Here is an 18,639-nt window from a genome sequence, read left to right as displayed (position 1 = left end):
CCCAAACCTTCCTAGCCGTGCCCTACACCTATCCTAGATAGTTTTCCACCATTCTCCCTCATCCAAAGTCATCCAAAACCATCCAAAAACCCCCTAAACCAACTCTGCCGCAACAAGGAGAAGAAGAAAGAGGAGCTTTCTGTGCAGATTTCAAAGTGGACGTCTTTGGCATTTTAGGTGTAATCTTTCTTATGTCTTTGATGTTTCAATTCAATAAACTTTGTGTTGTGAGTATGAGGAACTAAACCCCCTTAGTTGGGGGGGTAATTCGAAACCATGTACATGCTTGCAATTTGATTCGATTACATTCAGTTGTTGTTTCATAAGTTGTGGATTCAATTCGTTCATCTATTTGATTGATAACTTATTTATGTATGTTGATTGAGAGTGCACGCTTAGTTTTCATGCATGAATATGATGCTAGATTATGAGGGAGTTTCACCTAATAGTTACAACCTTATAATCACAAGTAGTGAAGATCGCTTGAAAACGATCGCGTTGAATGAATTCTTAGCATAAGTTTCATGCAATTCATAGTAACAAATGCTTCGTCAATGCTTATGTTTTTCATAGAACGTAATGATTCTTGCTTGTATCTCTATTATGCAATTCATGTAGGGAACTTGTAGGGAATGTTTTGGGTTGTCGTATGCAATCATCCAACTTGATAAATTCTGGAAAAACTGAGGGTTAATTAGTGCAATTCACGGTTAATTCGGGGCATTGAGTCTTTATAATTTATTGGAAGAACAACTGAAAATCGTTTGTTTGCAAGTGTGACATGTGTGGAGAAGAACCTCCTAACTAGCCTTTTATCCATCTATTTCACCAAAATCGTTTTTACAATCTGTTTAGTTTCAAGTTTCTGTTTTGTGTTAAATTTTCGTCCAAAACAAATCTCCCTTTAATTTGAAGTCTTAGATTAGTTAGAAAGTGTTTTGATTTGTGTTTCTAAGTATTTTGATTCTAGTTTTTCATCAAATTTCGTCGAAATTAGTGTAGGTGCTCAAAACTGCCCAGAAAGTGGTTTTTAGGCAGTTTTGAGCCTTCTAGTTGCTGTTTTGAGTTTTAGGTTTGTTTAAGTGTTTTAACCTTTACTTTTGCATTCTTTGAGTCTAGTTTAGTGTTTTAAACTTTGTTTTTGAGTTTTTAAGTCAGTTTCCAAGTGTTTAGCAATCCCTCCTAATCCCCGGTTTAGAACGATCCCTACTTACATCTTTGCTACAATTTGACAAAAAGAGGGTTTAATTTGTGTGCTTATCTATTTCGCATCAAATTTTTGGCGCCGTTGCCGGGGATTAGCAAAATTGCTAATCCCTTGGATTGTTATTGTTTCTTTTATTTCACTTTGTTTCTGACTTTGTTTGAGTTTCTGACCTAATTTTGTTTCTTGTTTCTTAGGTACTAATGTATGACTAGAAGCTCTCAACCGATTCGTACAAACATCTTGGATTTTGACGACGATTTTGAGAGGAAGTTAAGAAGAGCTAGAAACCAGCAAGAACACCATCCACCCAATTCCGAATCTGACCTTGAAGAAAACGTACAAGAAGAGGAGGAGGAAGCCACGGCAGGGATATTTGAAGAAGTCCAAGGCATGGCCATGGACAATCGTACACTCAAGGAGCTTTCCGCCTCGGGTTTGGATAATGTCGCACCCTTGTGCATTCAATACCCCATGGCTGCCCAAGGTAAGACGGATGAGTTTGAATTAAAGTCAAGTTTGCTTCATCATATTCCTAAATACCATGGCTTGTCCATGGAAGATCCTAACAAACATTTGAAAGAATTTGAAGTAGTTTGCTCTAGTATGACTCCCGTCAATGTTGACGGAAATATCTTGAAGATGAAGGCTTTTCCATTCTCTCTGATGGATAAAGCCAAGGATTGGTTATACGAGTTAGCTCCCGGCACTGTCACTTCTTGGGAGAGTATGAAGAGAGCGTTCTTGGAGAAGTTCTTTCCAACTTCTCGCATCATCCTCCTCCGCAAAAAGATAAGCGGAATTCAGCAAGAGGAAGGTGAGTCTTTTCCTACATATTATGAACGATTTAAATCACTTGTTGCTTCTTGTCCACAACATCAGATGAAGGAGGAGTTGCTTTTGCAATACTTCTACGAGGGTCTCCTACCTCTAGAACGTCAAATGCTTGATGCTTCGGCGGGGGGAGCATTGGTGGACAAAACACCCATGGCTGCCAAGGTCTTGATTGCTAATAGAGCGTTGAACGCTCAACAGTACGAGGGTGTAGGCCAAAGAGGACCCCCACGGCACCAAGTACATAAGGTAAGTTCGACTTCCGATCTTCATTCACAATTGGCTAATCTTACTTCTCTTGTGTCTCAGATGGCCGAGGGCATGAAGATGCAAGGACCAACTGTATGTGGCGTATGTTCCATCCAAGGACATGTCTCTGAAAAATGTCCACAGTTGATTGAAAATGGTGGATGGGAAAGCGCCCATGCAATTGGGTTTCAAGGGCAAAACCAACCAAGGAACGATCCATATTCAAACACATATAATCCCGGTTGGAGAGATCACCCAAATTTCAAGTGGAGGGAGCCCCAACAACCTCTAAACCAAGGAGGCTTTAGGCAACAACCCCCGGGGTTCTTTCCCAAAACTTACGGCCCACCCCAAAATCAAGCCCAATCCGGCCCAAGTGCCTCAGGTACGTCTCTTGACAATGATGCACTTCTTAAGATACTAACTAAGTTGTCTAATGGGCAGGAAGATCAAGCTAAAGCTATGCAAAACCAAGACAGAAGGGTGGATCAACTTGAGAAACAAATTGGGCAGATTGCCGAGTTTGTAGGTAAGTTTCGAGATCCCGGACAACTCCCTAGTTCCACCATTCCAAATCCAAAGGGAGGCTTTGAAACCGCAAATGCAATCATGCTAAGGAGTGGAAAAGAAGTTGGGGCAGGTCCTACACCACCAAAATCAGGTCCCAAAGAAGATGAAACGTTGAAATCTGGAGAGGAGAACCCAAAGCAACCCACGGCAAAGGTGGAGCAACCATTGATCCTAAGTCCTCCAATCCGTCCACCCTAGGTAAGAAAGGTCCAAGTTCAGTTAATTCTAACATTATTCCACCCAATGTGCCCTTTCCTAGCAGATTTTTGCAATCCAAGAATGAAGAGGAGGAAAAAGATGTTCTAGAGACATTTAGGAAAGTTCAAGTTAACATACCTCTTTTGGATGCAATCAAGCAAATCCCGAAGTATGCCAAGTTCTTGAAGAAGCTTTGTACAACGAGGAAGCGGATTAGGGAGAAGGAGGTGGTACATGTAAGCGAGAATGTCTCTGCAATGTTGCAAAGGAAGCTACCACCTAAATGCAAAGATCCAGGTAGTTTCACAATCCCTTGTGTAATTGGTAATACAAGATTTGAACATGCTATGCTAGATCTAGGTGCATCAATTAATGTCATGCCATATTCTGTTTATGCATCTATGAATCTAGGAAAACTTAAAAATGATGGCGTTATAATTCAATTAGCCGATCGATCTAATGCATATCCCAAGGGAGTGTTGGAAGATGTTTTGGTGCAGGTAGACCATTTGATTTTTCCTGCAGATTTCTATGTGCTTGATATGGAGGACTCAACCCACTCTCCACCATCACCACTCTTGCTTGGACGACCATTCATGAAAACGGCTCAAACCAAGATTGATGTGGCCAAGGGAGCCGTAACTATGGCCTTTGGTGGTGATATGATTAACTTTAAGATTCCTGAATCAATTGAGAATACTAATGATGTTCGTTCTTGTTGTGCCATTAATGTAATTGAAAATATAGGGCAGGAATGTTCAACACTAGTCAAGAAGAATGCACCTCGAACTACCATCGAGGAGGGAATTGGAGTGAGCAACAAAGAATGCACGGCCTCAACCTTGAAATCACCAAATTTGGCCGAGTGCAACCTTTGTGCATCTGTCCATTGTACTCCCACTCCTATGCCGCACCTAGGTAAGCCACCTGATCCAATTTCAATTCCCATTTCAATTAATCGGTTGTTACCTTGTACGGTGCAGGTACCTAATCAAAGTCAATATGGTGGGAGAGTTCGTGTTGATTTAGAGAAGCACAACACGACACTACGAAAGGATCATTATCCCATTCCATTCAAGGACCCAATGCATGAAGTGGTTCGAAGGACAAGGTGTAGAGGAAACACCCCTCCATGCCGTGGGGTTCAATAACCTTCAAAGGAGCATTGTTCGGCTGCAAGACGTAAAAGAAAGCGCTACTTGGGAGGCAACCCATGCAATTCAACAGAGGAAGACCAAGGAATCACCCCAATTCCAAATTTGCGTTCCTAAACTCTTCCCTTTGTTATTTATTTTGAATCTGCCTATTTAGTTGTTTTAGTTGCTGTTTGTGTGTTTCTTTTTGTTTAGTGTGATTTCATGCTTGAAACATTGAGGACAATGTTTGATTTAAGTGTGGGGGGGTAACTAAGTGTTTTAGATGCAAATTCGTGGGATTTTATCACCCTAAACTTGAAGACTTGTTCCTTGCTGTTTTTAAGTGTTTTTGAGCAGTTTTGATGTGTTTTAGTGTGTTTTGAAGTAAAAATCCGAAAATTACATAAAAATTTGAAAAATTTGTTTTAAAAACCCAAAAAGAGTTGTTTTTGTGTGTTTGTTTGTGTCTTAGGGTACCTTCCAACACAATGATGAGGATTCGGTTTGTAATTACATGGCTGTTAAAGAGAGTGATTCACATGGATGAAAGTTTGATTTACTCTTTGTTATGCTTAGTTGTGGTTATAACTTATGAATTCACATGCAATCATAAAAGAAAAAAATCAGTTTTTGTAACATGCTTGAAGGAAGGAACTCAAACTAACGCTACAACCTTGTGAGACTTGAGCCTAAACGTTTATGTGGAGAGTTAAAATCTGTGCATTCTTTGTTTTCTAAGTCGTTGCATGATCTCATTATTCCTTGCTTGGTTGCTACTTAGAAGGCGTTTCATCATTTAGTTCCAAATGCTAGAACTCATGCCCATTTCATTCAAAGCATGTTATTGATTTGCATAACACATATTCAAGATGAAGTTGTGTAGTGACCACCACCTTAGCCAAAAAGCCATGAATCCCCTATGTCATTATGTTTTGTAGGTTTTAACCCCGTTGAGCCTTGTTTAGCCTATGTTGTGGTTAACCCACATTATCCTCACCTAGCCTAGTTTAGGACCATCCATACCCTTGTTCTTAAAGCATAGTAAAGCATGATTCGAATTGAATTCCTTTTGATCTATGTTGGCAGAAACCAAGTGTGGGGGAAGTATTTTTCATGAGGAATTGTGTGCCATAGGCACGGCAAAGAAAAGAAAAAAAAAATTCGTGGAAAAAGAAAAAATGAAGAAAAAAAGTGTGAAAAGTATGAAAAAACAGTTTGAAAAAAAAAGAGAAAAACAGTTCCAAAGTATTGTTTGTTGAAGTAAGGGTCCAAAACAATGAATTCGGCCCTAAGGAGTTGTTTAAGTCTTCCCCTTGTGTTTTAAAGTTAATTTCTGCAATCTAAGTGAATTCTAAGTCTCAATTTCATTGCTTTGCTTACTATTGCTTGAAGAACGTTTGTTTTCCCCATCCTTTCCTTGTTAACCAACAACCTAAGCCCCATTACAACCCTTAACTTCTACCTTGAGTGTTATGTGTTTCAATTTGTGGAGTTTGAATTTGGTATGATGATGTGAAAATTAACTTGACACACAAATTAAACCCTATGGATGACAATTGTAGTATATGAGCAAATAGGGATCGTTCTAACCGGGGATTAACTAGGGATGCTAATCAATGTAAAACTGACTCAAGAACATAAAAATATAATGTAGAACACTAAACTAGACTCAATTAATGCAAAACTAGGGTTTAAAACACCTAAACAAACTAAAAACTCAAAACAGCAACTAGAAGGCTCAAAACTGCCTAAAAACCACTTTCTGGGCAGTTTTGAGCACCTACACTACTTTGGACGAATTTGGACTATGACTTGACTCAAAACACTTGGAAACACAACTAAATGGATTTCTAACTAATCTAACACTTTAAAATAGATGGGGGAATGATTTTGACGAAATTAAAACTTTAAAACTCAAACTTTAAAAACAAATGTAAAGCAAAACAGATTGTGATTAAATAGAATGGTGAGAAGCTAGTTAGAGGGTTCCTTATCCACACATGAACATATGCATACAACTCAATCTCCAATTACTCTTTCAACAAACCATGAATGACAATGCCCCAAATTAACTAGATTGCACCAATTAATTCTCAGATTTCCCTAGATTCATTGAATTGAATGGAATACGCATTACAACCAAATTATTCTTATCAAGGACCCTAACTATGGAATACGCATGATAGAGACACATATCAAAGATCATTAAGTTCAATGGACATAAGCATTGACGAGGCATTCATAACTATGGGATACGCATGTTACTCTTGCCTAGGATTTACTTAACACAATCGTGACTAGCGACTTTCACTACTTATGAATATAAGTTAATAACGATTAGGTGAAATTCCCTTATACCCTAGCATCAAGTTTAAGCATGCAAATTAAGTGTCGACCCTCAACCCACATACATAAACAAGTTATCAATCAAATAGATAAGTAAATCACATTCACAATTTCTGAAATCATAATTGGAAGAAATCAAATCATATAAAACATATGTCCATGGCTTCAAATTCACCTCTAACTAAAAAGAAATTAGTTCCACATGTCTAACATAATTGAACAACAATTTAAATTAAACATGAAAACAGAAACAAAGAAAGAAAGAACTCCAAACACTCCACTAATGGCAGATTGCATGTGCAAGGCTTCTCCTTCCTTTGGACTGCACGGCACTCCTTCTTTCTCCTCCTTTAGTGGCTGCACAAGGTGGATGAATGGTTATGGAAGGATGTAGGAATGGTTTGGGGAAGAGGATGGTGCGGCAAGGTTGAATTTGGGCAGAAAGTTGGGAGTTTGGGGATGGAAGGCTGCGGCAAGGTGGGAAATAGGGTTTTGGACGAATTTCTGAATATGGAGAGGGTATGTTCGGCCAAAGGGTTTAAAGGAGTATATATAGGCACTTCAAACCCTAGCAATCAGATTAGGGTTAGAGATGGGCCTTCTAGAATGCCTTGCAAGGCAAGGAAATCAGGTATTTTGGGGCCCTAGGTGCGGCAGAGATTAGGGAAATCAGATTTGGAAATGGGCTAGGGTTTAGGTGCGGCATTAAGTGAGGATCCAAGATGAATTGGGCTAGGAGGATGCGGCCTTGTCCAAGAGGTAGGGATGGGTCGTCTAGAAGCCCAAAGCCAAGAATAGAAACTCTCGAAAATGGAAACCTCCAAGAATAGAAACTTCCAACTTTAGAAACTTTAGTTGCCAATTCCGACTTCTTTGTTCTTCACTTTCATTTCTTCATTTCTTACGCTCCCTTGACCTTCAAACTCGTCCATTCCTTGTTCCAAGCATGTACTTTTCAATTCAAGCTCACTTTTACTCTAAAATGCTCCATTTTGCCATCTTTTATGTCATATGCCCTTTGAACCTGAAAACACATGAAAGTAGCTCAAAAGACTACTTTAACTAAGAAAACATAACGAAAATGCATAAGAACTAGCTAACTAAGGCGCATAAATATGCTCCTATCAAATTCCCCCACACTTAGCTTTTGCTAGTCCTCGAGCAAAACAAAGAAACAAAAGAAAAACAAAACGAAACAAAACAAACAAAAACAACCTAAACCTTCCAACGTTTGCCTCAGGGATTTCCAATGCACATGACATATTAAAAATTATCATTCCCACAGATTTTAGCCATCTTTACACTTAAGCACATACTTAATTATAGTTACCACGTACTAGTTCGCATTTAACCAAGTAAAACATGATTTTGAATGTAGTAACATGCCTTAGAGAATTTGCTCAAATCCTCACTAGATATGCACTCAATTTTCACACAGATTTTCTGACTACACACCCTATACTAGTTATATGTGAGAAGATTGATGTAAATATGAAAACGAATGCTCACATATGTTATAACAAGGAAAGCTTTTTCTGAATTTAATAAGCATGTATATGATCTCATGAAAGGAATGCTACTACTTAGACGCGAGAACCAGTGACACCATATGCTCATACCAATCCCAAACTCCACAAATTGAAATACACAACACTCAAGATAGAAGTTAAGGGTTGTAACGGGGCTTGGGGTATTGGCTAACAAAGAAAGGTGAAGGGTAAACAAACGTTCTTAAAACAATAGTAAGCAAAGCAATGAAATTGACACTTAGAATTCACTTTTGAATGCAAAACTCAACTTTTAAACTCAAAGGGGAAATTCATGCAACACTTAGGGTCAAATTCACTGTTTTGGACCCATTCTTCAACAACCAACACCTTAGAGCTCATTTTCATGCTCTTTCAACTCTTTTTCACACTTTTCACATTTTTTTTTTCTTTTCTTTTCTTTTCTACCCCATGCCTCATTTAAGACTTTGGCACACAATACACAAGGCTCACTTTCCCCCACACTTGTTTTCTGCACACCCTTGATCAAAAGGAATTCATTTTAAGTCATGCTTACTATGCTTTAAGAACAAGGGTATGGATGGTCCTAATCTAGGCTAGGTAAGGATAACGTGGGTTAACAAACAATATAGGCTAAACAAGGCTCAACGGGGCTAAAACCTACAAAAACAAATGTATGGAATGAAGGCTTTTTGGCTATGGTGGTAACTACTAAACAACTTCATCTTGAATACGTGTTATGCAATTCAATGAAATGTTTTGAATGAAATTGGCATGAGTTCTAGCATTTGGAACTAAAGTGATGAAACGCATTCTAAGTAACAACCAAGCAAAGAATAATGAGATCATGCAACGACTTTAGAAAACAAGAATGCACAGATTTTAACTCTCCAAATAAAGTTTAGGCTCAAATCTCTCAGGGATGTAGCGTTAGTTTGAGTTCCTTCCTTCAAGCATGTTACAAAAACTAATTTTTTTTCCTTTATGATTACATGTGAATTCATAAGTTATAACCACAACCAAGCATAAACCAAGAGTAAATCAAACTTTCATCCATGTTTATAACTCTCTTTAACAGTCATGCAATTAAAAACCGAATCCTCATCATTGTGTTGGAAGGTACCCTAAGACACAAACAACCACAAAAACAACTCTTTTTGGGTTTTTTTTTTAAAACAAATTTGCAAATTTTTATGGGATTTTCGGATTTTTGAATCAAAACACATTAAAACACACCAAAACAGCTTAAAAACACCTAAAAACAGCAAGAAACAACATTGGGAAGTATGAGTGAGAAAACCCTACGAATTTGCATCAAAACACTTTGGTTACCCCCCCCACACTGAAACCAAACATTGTCCTCAATGTTTCAAGCATAGACTCACACAAAAACACATAAACAAAACAAACAAACACTACACAAACTAAACATGGCAGAAACGAAATAAACAACAAAGAGAAGGGTTTAGGAACGCAAATCTGGAATTGGAGTGCTCTCTAGGTCTTCCTTTGTCGAATGCATGGGTTGCCTCCCACGAAGCGCTTGCTTTAACGTCTTCCAGCCGGACGGTACCTCCGTTTAAGCTTGACTATGTGCCACGGCATGGAGGGGTACCTCCTCCACGACATGCTCCTCAAACATCTCGTAATAGGGCTTCAATCGATGCCCATTCACTTTGAATTCTTGTTGCGTCCTTGCACTCTTGATTTGCACTGCACCATGAGGGAAAACATTAGTGACAATAAAAGGACCAACCCATTTGGAACGCAACTTACCCGGAAACAACCGAAGGCGAGAATTGAACAACAACACTTTCTGCCCAATAGAGAACGTCTTGGCACGAATCATCTTGTCATGGAATGCCTTCGTTTTCTCCTTGTAAATCCGGGCATTCTCATAAGCTTCATGTCGGATTTCCTCAAGCTCGCACAATTGGAGCTTCCTATGTAAACCTGCGGCATCAAGGTCCAAATTAAACGTTTTGACGGCCCAGTGTGCACGATGCTCTAACTCGACGGGAAGATGGCATGGCTTCCCATAGATGAGCCGAAAAGGTGACATCCCAATGGGGGTTTTGTAGGCAGTGCGATACGCCCACAATGTATCGTTTAAGCGCAAACTCCAATCCTTCCTCGTAGGCCCCACGGTCTTCTCAATAATTTGCTTGATTTCCCTATTCGAAACCTCGGCTTGCCCGCTCGTTTGAGGATGATAAGGTGTGGCCACCTTATGCGTGACATTGTATTTCTTGAGCAACGCCTCGATGGTTCGATTACAAAAATGGGAACCTCCATCACTGATGAGCACGCGTGGCATTCCGAACCTTGCAAAAATGTTAGTTTTCACAAAATCTGCAACCACTCGAGAATCGTTAGTTCGGGTGGCTTTTGCTTCCACCCACTTCGACACATAATCCACAGCAAGTAATATATAAAGAATCCATGTGACGAAGGAAAGGGACCCATAAAATCAATACCCCAAACATCAAATATTTCAACACTAAAAATGGGGGTTTGCGGCATTTGTTGTTTAGGACCTATATTGCCCGTTCTTTGGCATCTATCACAAGACATGCAAAATGTTCTAGCATCCCTAAAGATGGTAGGCCAATAGAAACCACATTCTAATACCTTAAGTGCTGTTCTATTAGTGCCAAAGTGTCCCCCACAAGCATAAGTGTGACAAAATGTTAGAATAGCATTAAACTCAGAATCGTGCACACACCTACGTATAACTTGGTCAGGGCAATATTTCCATAAATACGGGTCATCCCACACATAAAACCGTGCCTCTTTCTTCAATTTATCACCTTGGTGTTTAAGTAATTCCCTAGGAACATGTTTAGACACCAAATAATTCACCAAATCAGCATACCACGGTTCACTTACCTTGACGGACATCAGTTGCTCATCTGGGAATGTCTCCATGATAGGTACGGCATCCTCCTCATGTACCATACGGCTCAAGTGGTCAGCCACCACGTTTTCACTTCCCTTCTTGTCCCGGATTTCGATATCGAACTCTTGGAGAAGAAGCATCCAACGAATGAGTCGTGGTTTGGCCTCCTTCTTGGTGAACAAATACTTCAATGCTGCATGGTCAGTATAAATAATAACTTTAGTACCAAGCAAATAAGAACGGAATTTATCTAAAGCAAATACAACAGCTAGAAGTTCTTTTTCAGTGGTGGAATAATTCAATTGTGCATCATTTAAAGTCCGAGAGGCATAATAGATAGCATGCGGCCTCTTGTGCTTCCTTTGCCCCAAAACAGCTCCTAATGCATAATCGGAAGCGTCGCACATAAGCTCAAAAGGAAGGCTCCAATCCGGTGGAATTATGATAGGGGCCGAAGTTAGCATGTCCTTTAGGTGATTGAACGCCTTCTCACACTCCTTGTTGAAGTCAAACGCCACATCTTTCTGGAGGAGACGGCAAAGAGGATTAGAGATCTTGGAGAAGTCCTTGATAAATCGCCTATAAAATCCTGCATGACCAAGAAACGAACGAACCTCTCGAACCGAAGTAGGAGAGGGTAAGTAGCGTACAAGATCTATTTTCGATTTATCCACTTCAATTCCTCTTTCTGAAACAATATGCCCTAGAACTATGCCTTGTCTAACCATAAAGTGACATTTTTCCCAATTAAGCACTAGGTTAGTTTCTACACATCGTTTCAAAATTAGTGTGAGATTTTCCAAACATCCATCAAATGAATCACCAAACACACTGAAATCATCCATAAATACCTCAATAATCTTTTCCACAAAATCTGAAAAGATACTCACCATACACCTTTGAAATGTGGCCGGAGCATTGCATAACCCAAAAGGCATGCGACGATAAGCAAAAGTACCAAAGGGGCATGTGAAAGTTGTCTTTTCTTGGTCATCCGGCGCTATGACAATCTGATTATATCCAGAATAACCATCAAGGAAACAATAAAAAGAATGACCGGCTAACCTTTCAAGCATTTGATCAATGAATGGCAAAGGGAAGTGGTCCTTCCTTGTGGTGGCGTTGAGCTTCCTATAATCAATGCACACTCGCCAACCTGTTTGGATACGGGTTGGCACAAGCTCATTCTCGGCATTCTTTACCACGGTCACTCCGGACTTCTTTGGAACACATTGCACCGGTGACACCCAACGACTATCAGAGATCGGATAAATCACTCCACAATCAAGAAGTTTGATAATCTCCTTTTTCACAACTTCCATCATTAGAGGGTTGAGACGGCGCTGAGCCTCTCGAGTTGGTTTAGCCCCCTCCTCTAAAAGTATGCGATGCATGCACGTAGTGGGGCTAATTCCCCTAATATCGGCCAAAGTCCACCCAATGGCCGTCTTGTGCTCTTTCAACACTCGGATCAACTTCTCCTCCTCTATGGCCGTGAGTGATGAAGAGACAATGACGGGCAATGTCTCGTTGTCTCCCAGAAAAACGTACTTTAAATGATCGGGTAACGGTTTAAGCTCAAGTACGGGTGCCTGAATCACTGAGGGTAACATCTTATTAGTGGAAACTGGAATTGAAATTGGGTTAGAAGGCTTACCATGGTGTTGAGGGAGTGACTCAAGGGCAGCCACTATCTCGGCCTCATCCTCACTTCTAGGCACGGCAACACCATTTTTGTGCCCAATTCCTTGTGCAATTGTCGTTTCAAGTGTATCCCTCTCCAAACAATCGAGAAAATCCTGCGCCAAATCATCAATTATATCAATAGAAAAGCAAGAATGATCGTCCTTAGGAAATTTAATACTTTCAGAAAGATTAAAATCAATGACTTCCCCATCAAATTCCATCGTTAAAGTTCCTTTAAAAACATCTATCTTGGTGCGGGCTGTTTTCATGAAGGGCCTCCCTAATAGAATCGGCAATGGGGTAGAATGGGGTGAATCCTCCATGTCAAGCACGTAAAAGTCCGCTGGAAAAATCAAATTACCAACCTGCACCAAAACATCTTCCAAAACACCCTTTGGGTATGCATTAGAACGATCGGCTAATTGAATTATCACACCATCATTTTTAAGCTCACCTAAGTTCATAGATGCATAAATCGAGTATGGCATGACATTAATCGAAGCCCCTAAGTCTAACATGCATTGTTCAAACTTAGTATTACCAATAACGCACGGAATTGTAAAACTACCCGGATCTTTGCATTTAGGGGGTAATTTCCTTTGTAACACAGCAGAGACATTTTCACTTACTTGGACCACCTCTTTGTTCGAAATCCTTCTCCTTGTTGTACAAAGTTCTTTTAAGAACTTAGCATACCTCGGGACTTGCTTAATCGCATCAAGGAGCGGGATATTGACTTGAACTTTCCGAAAGGTCTCTAGAATATCCTTCTCGGCTTCTTCCTTCTTTGATTGCCTAAACCTGCCAGGAAAGGGCACATTTAGTGGAATAGAACTAGAAAGAGTCGAATTGGGACTTACCTTGGTGGTTGGGGACGGTTTAGGAGGACTAGGTGGTGGCGGCAAGGTTTGGTCATCCTTGGCCGTGGGCTTTGCTCCCTGTGCTTCCTCTTTCAGCATCTTGTCCTCCTCGTCTTGACTTGATTTGGATGTATTTGAGTCCGCTCCAACCTGTTTACCACTTCTCAACATGATGGCCTTAGCGGTTTCAAATCCTCCCTTCGGGTTCACAACGGTTGAACTAGGCAATCTACCTTGCTCTCTAATTTGCCCCATAAACTCGGCAATTTGACCCATTTGCTTCTCCAAATTATCCACCCGTTTGTCTTGGATTTGTCTCTCCTTATTTTGAGTTTGTACTTCCTGCGTCAAAGTAGTAAGTAACTTAACAACTTGATCATTATCCAAAGACGTACCTGAGGTTGGTGGGGCGGTTTGCACTTGGTTTTGATTGGGGACAAATGGCTTTGTATAAAAGCCCGGTGGTTGCTGCCTAAATCCTCCTTGTTGTTGGGGTTGTTGAGGATCCCGCCATTTGAAATTCGGATGGTCCCTCCACCCCGGATTGTAGGAATTAGAGTATGGATCATGGCGTGGTTGATTTTGGTTCCCAAAACCCACGGCATTGGCAGCTTCCCAACCCCCATTCTCAATCAATTGAGGGCATTGATCATTGGCATGTCCTTGCATCGAGCACACGCCACACACACTTGGTCCATGAATCTTCATTCCCTCGGCTAACTGAGAAACAATAGAAGTAAGGTTAGCTAATTGGGATTGAATCTCGGGCATAGAACTTACCTCATTCACTTGTGGCCGTGGGGGGTCCCTTTGTCCAACACCTTCGTATTGTTGTGCATTATGTGCTCGGTTGGCAATTAGAACTTTTGCAGCCCCCGGAGTCTTATCCACCAACGCTCCTCCCGCCGAGGCATCAAGCATTTGGCGTTCCATGGGAAGGAGTCCTTCGTAGAAATATTGAATGAGTAGCTCCTCCTTCATTTGATGCTGTGGACAAGAAGCAACAAGTGATTTAAAACGTTCATAATAAGAAGGAAACGATTCACCTGGGTTTTGTTGGATGCCACTAATCCGTTTCCTCAAGAGAATGACTCTTGAAGTTGGGAAAAACTTCTCCAAGAACGCTCTTTTCATACTATCCCAAGATGTAACCGTTCCGGGTGCTAACTCGTAAAGCCAATCTTTCGCCTTTTCCAAAAGTGAGAATGGAAAGGCCTTCATCATCAGAATACTCCCGTCAACATTGATGGGTGTCATGCTCGAACAAACAACCTCGAACTCCTTGAGATGCTTGTTGGGATCTTCCATGGAAAGCCCATGGTATTTCGGAATGTGGTGCAACAAGCTTGACTTCAACTCAAATTCGTCGGTCTTGCCTTGGGCAGCCGCGGGGTATTGAATGCATAATGGTGCGGCATTGGTCAACCCCGAGGCCGAAAGCTCTTTGATGGTCCGATTATCCGCGGCCATAACTTCTTCTTCCTCTTCTTCAAACTCAGATTCGGCCTCTGAACTTGAACTAGGTTCACTAGGTTCGGGATGCCTCCTCTTTCTTCTCAAATCACGTTCAAAATCGTCGTTAAAGTCCAAGATGTTTGCATGCACAGTTTGAGAACTCCGCGTCATGCACTAGTACCTACACCAAGAAAACAAAACAAAATCAGAAAACTAGGTAAATTACATCAAGACACACGGCAACAACACAAGGGATTAGCAATTTTGCTAATCCCCGGCAACGGCGCCAAAATTTGATGTGAAAATTAACTTGACACACAAATTAAACCCTATGGATGACAATTGTAGTATATGAGCAAATAGGGATCGTTCTAACCGGGGATTAACTAGGGATGCTAATCAATGTAAAACTGACTCAAGAACATAAAAATATAATGTAGAACACTAAACTAGACTCAATTAATGCAAAACTAGGGTTTAAAACACCTAAACAAACTAAAAACTCAAAACAGCAACTAGAAGGCTCAAAACTGCCTAAAAACCACTTTCTGGGCAGTTTTGAGCACCTACACTACTTTGGACGAATTTGGACTATGACTTGACTCAAAACACTTGGAAACACAACTAAATGGATTTCTAACTAATCTAACACTTTAAAATAGATGGGGGAATGATTTTGACGAAATTAAAACTTTAAAACTCAAACTTTAAAAACAAATGTAAAGCAAAACAGATTGTGATTAAATAGAATGGTGAGAAGCTAGTTAGAGGGTTCCTTATCCACACATGAACATATGCATACAACTCAATCTCCAATTACTCTTTCAACAAACCATGAATGACAATGCCCCAAATTAACTAGATTGCACCAATTAATTCTCAGATTTCCCTAGATTCATTGAATTGAATGGAATACGCATTACAACCAAATTATTCTTATCAAGGACCCTAACTATGGAATACGCATGATAGAGACACATATCAAAGATCATTAAGTTCAATGGACATCATAAGCATTGACGAGGCATTCATAACTATGGGATACGCATGTTACTCTTGCCTAGGATTTACTTAACACAATCGTGACTAGCGACTTTCACTACTTATGAATATAAGTTAATAACGATTAGGTGAAATTCCCTTATACCCTAGCATCAAGTTTAAGCATGCAAATTAAGTGTCGACCCTCAACCCACATACATAAACAAGTTATCAATCAAATAGATAAGTAAATCACATTCACAATTTCTGAAATCATAATTGGAAGAAATCAAATCATATAAAACATATGTCCATGGCTTCAAATTCACCTCTAACTAAAAAGAAATTAGTTCCACATGTCTAACATAATTGAACAACAATTTAAATTAAACATGAAAACAGAAACAAAGAAAGAAAGAACTCCAAACACTCCACTAATGGCAGATTGCATGTGCAAGGCTTCTCCTTCCTTTGGACTGCACGGCACTCCTTCTTTCTCCTCCTTTAGTGGCTGCACAAGGTGGATGAATGGTTATGGAAGGATGTAGGAATGGTTTGGGGAAGAGGATGGTGCGGCAAGGTTGAATTTGGGCAGAAAGTTGGGAGTTTGGGGATGGAAGGCTGCGGCAAGGTGGGAAATAGGGTTTTGGACGAATTTCTGAATATGGAGAGGGTATGTTCGGCCAAAGGGTTTAAAGGAGTATATATAGGCACTTCAAACCCTAGCAATCAGATTAGGGTTAGAGATGGGCCTTCTAGAATGCCTTGCAAGGCAAGGAAATCAGGTATTTTGGGGCCCTAGGTGCGGCAGAGATTAGGGAAATCAGATTTGGAAATGGGCTAGGGTTTAGGTGCGGCATTAAGTGAGGATCCAAGATGAATTGGGCTAGGAGGATGCGGCCTTGTCCAAGAGGTAGGGATGGGTCGTCTAGAAGCCCAAAGCCAAGAATAGAAACTCTCGAAAATGGAAACCTCCAAGAATAGAAACTTCCAACTTTAGAAACTTTAGTTGCCAATTCCGACTTCTTTGTTCTTCACTTTCATTTCTTCATTTCTTACGCTCCCTTGACCTTCAAACTCGTCCATTCCTTGTTCCAAGCATGTACTTTTCAATCCAAGCTCACTTTTGCTCTAAAATGCTCCATTTTGCCATCTTTTATGTCATATGCCCTTTGAACCTGAAAACACATGAAAGTAGCTCAAAAGACTACTTTAACTAAGAAAACATAACGAAAATGCATAAGAACTAGCTAACTAAGGCGCATAAATATGCTCCTATCATATGAGCATATGGTGTCACTGGTTCTCGCATCTAAGTAGTAGCATTCCATTCATGAGATCATATCTAAACATGCTTCTTAACTCTAGAAATTGCGTTCTTTGTGATACATATATGTGAGCATTCGTTTTCATTTCTACATCAATCTTCTCACATATGACTAGTGTAGGGTGTGGAGTTAGAAAATCTGAGTGAAAATAGAGTGTATATCTTGTAAGGAATTGAGGGAATTCTCTAAGGCATGTTACTACATTCAAAGCATTGTTTTGATTGATTACTTGTGAATTAGTAAGTGGTGGCTTTAATTAAGTATGTGCTTGTGTAAAGATGACTCAATTCTGTGGGGATAACAATCTTTAACATGTCATGTGCATTGGAAATCCCTGAGGCAAACGTTGGAAGGTTTAGGTTTTGTTTTGGTTAGTTGGTTTCGTTCTGTTTCCTTTCTTTTGTTTGTTTTGCTCGAGGACTAGCAAAAGCTAAGTGTGGGGGAATTTGATAGGAGCATATTTATGCGCCTTAGTTAGCTAGTTCTTATGCATCTTTGTTATGTTTTCTTCGTTAAAGTAGTCTTTTAAGCTACTTTCTTGTGTTTTCAGGTTTAGCGGACGTATTACATGAAATGATGCAATTTGGAGCTTTTGGAGCAAATAGTGAGCTTGAATTGAAAAGGACATGCTTGGAACGCAAGGTTGGGATGGAATTGAAGAGTTGATGATTTGAGGTTTCCTACTTGAAGTAGGAAAGCTAAGCCTAAAAGTTTCCATTTTGGGTCGATCTTTCCTAAATCGGAATTGGCAACCAAAGTTTCTAAAAGTTGAAAGTTTCTATTCTTGGAGGTTTCCATTTTCGAGAGTTTCTATTTTTGGCGTTGGGCTTTTAGATGACCTAAACCCAAATTTCCTTGTGGACCTTCAACCCATGCCGAACCCTAGGGCCTAATCATCTAAAATCTGCCATGTTAAACCCTAGTCCATTTCTCCTAAACCCAAGCCGCACCTAACCCTAGCCCATTGTTAAAAATCTGATTTCATTAGGGTTTCTAAGTGCCTATATATACCACCCTTACACCCTAGCCGCATACATCTTCATCCCTCTCCATAAAATCAGAAAATCATCTCCCCCTTTCCCCACCTTGCCGCAGCCACCATCACCAAAACCCCATCTTGCCGCAGCCTTTGATCCATTCCAGCCACCATCCTCCACCTTTAGACACCATTCCACACCTCCATAACTCTTTCCCACACCTTGCCGCACCACCCTACCATCCTAACTCCCTTCTAAAAACCAAAAACACATCCAGCAAACTCCATTCACGCCAGAACCTGTCCCTCACCTTTGCCGAGCCCAACCTACACCCAAATCCATATTCTCTGACCCCAAACCTTCCTAGCCGTGCCCTACACCTATCCTAGATAGTTTTCCACCATTCTC

Source organism: Malus sylvestris, chromosome 7 (genome assembly GCF_916048215.2).
Source record: "Malus sylvestris chromosome 7, drMalSylv7.2, whole genome shotgun sequence".
In the NCBI taxonomy this organism is placed as follows: Eukaryota; Viridiplantae; Streptophyta; class Magnoliopsida; order Rosales; family Rosaceae; genus Malus; species Malus sylvestris.
This window is presented reverse-complemented; position numbering follows the sequence as displayed.